Source organism: Hylaeus volcanicus, chromosome 7 (assembly GCF_026283585.1).
Source record: "Hylaeus volcanicus isolate JK05 chromosome 7, UHH_iyHylVolc1.0_haploid, whole genome shotgun sequence".
In the NCBI taxonomy this organism is placed as follows: Eukaryota; Metazoa; Arthropoda; class Insecta; order Hymenoptera; family Colletidae; genus Hylaeus; species Hylaeus volcanicus.
Window position 1 is genome coordinate 7,157,252 of NC_071982.1, and position 1,367 is coordinate 7,158,618.

General features: G+C 41.3%; 2 protein-coding genes across 2 annotated transcripts in view; one reads left to right on the plus strand and one right to left on the minus strand.

Annotated features, from left to right (window-relative positions):
- Positions 1–1,367, plus strand: part of LOC128880132 (uncharacterized) — a 32,880-nt gene that overhangs the window by 4,022 nt on the left and 27,491 nt on the right. The gene's annotated exons all lie outside the window — the stretch shown is intronic.
- LOC128880127 (carbohydrate sulfotransferase 11) overlaps positions 1–1,367 on the minus strand; it is a 29,163-nt gene that overhangs the window by 3,070 nt on the left and 24,726 nt on the right. The window lies entirely within an intron of this gene.

Here is a 1,367-nt window from a genome sequence, read left to right on the forward strand (position 1 = left end):
GAAAGGTGTAGAATACTTCCATATCATACAACGTTACACAGACTCTCGTGCCATAATGAAGCAAAATACAACATAACCCAGCCTGCGATACAGTTACACCTACTGACACCTACTCTCCAAACTTAGAAAAAGAAGTGATTTCTTGATTGTTTCTATTTTCTTTTTACAGAATGTATATTTTTAATTCCAAACCAGACAACTTGAGGATTGGAGGAGATGATTGTTGTAGCATTGGTTCAACGATGATCTATGTGAATATTGTGTTTAGAGGAATTAAAGAATCGCATCGAATCGCACGGAGACGTTCGCAGGCTTTCAGCCGATTAACAGACAGCTTTAGAGTTTCGAGGTGGTCGCCTCGAAGCCGTGTTGTTGCCAATAGGCCTGGTCGTGCATCGCGTGTCGCGTTGCGCGACCTTCTGCGCTACGGGCAAGGTTAATCCAATTTCCTAATTTCTGCAATTAATCGAAATACTCGGTGACGGCTGTAGCACCGTGCATCACGCCTACTCGGTGCATTGAAGTTACGCGTTAGCTCTCGCGCGCGCGGTTTAGAGATTCTAATTGCCACAATTGGCAGAACTCGACGATGAGTTCAGAAATCAAAATAATTATGATCTCATTGGTGATTAAGTCCAAGTTTATTAGGGTTATCGAGTTTATTGATGTTTCTCTTTGTATTACAAGACTGTCTCTATTTAGATTGCTGCGATTAGTTGATCCGAGCGCTTACGATAAAAGGGAAGCCACAAATAAACAAGCTTTGGTATTCTGGTAATTTCTTCTCTATTTTTTGTCTATTTCCGTGTAAACACGAGACACGACCATCCCATTTCCGGTGACGCAACGTGCGTAAATAGAAATAGGTGTGCTGAATAGTACATCAAAGTAAATATTGGATGTGTCGAGATTAGAAAAAGGTCGAACGTGTTGTTAGAGCTTCGTACGATCGATATGTGATGTAGGCGTCGAGGCCGTATCAAGGTCAGTTATGTTGTTTTACTTTTCGTCTACCGACATGCATAGGTGCCTGTTCTGAATAATTAGACTCCGGATTTTATGCATTTCTCACGCACAATAATATAAAATACGTACAGTGACTCACAGAAATATTCGGACACCAGTGTATGATTAGCTTTATGGCTTGATATCGTAGTTATTAAAAAAGCAATCGTCTTCGTTACTTTTTCCAATAATGAATCATTTCATAACGTTATTAAAGATATACAGGGTGTCCCAAAACTCGGGGAGGAGCCGGAAATGGGGGGTAGCTGAGACGATTCTGAACAACAATTTCCTTTGCAAAAATGTCGGGTGGGGCTTCGTTAAGGAGATATTAAGCGAAAACCCCGACCAATCAGAGCGCG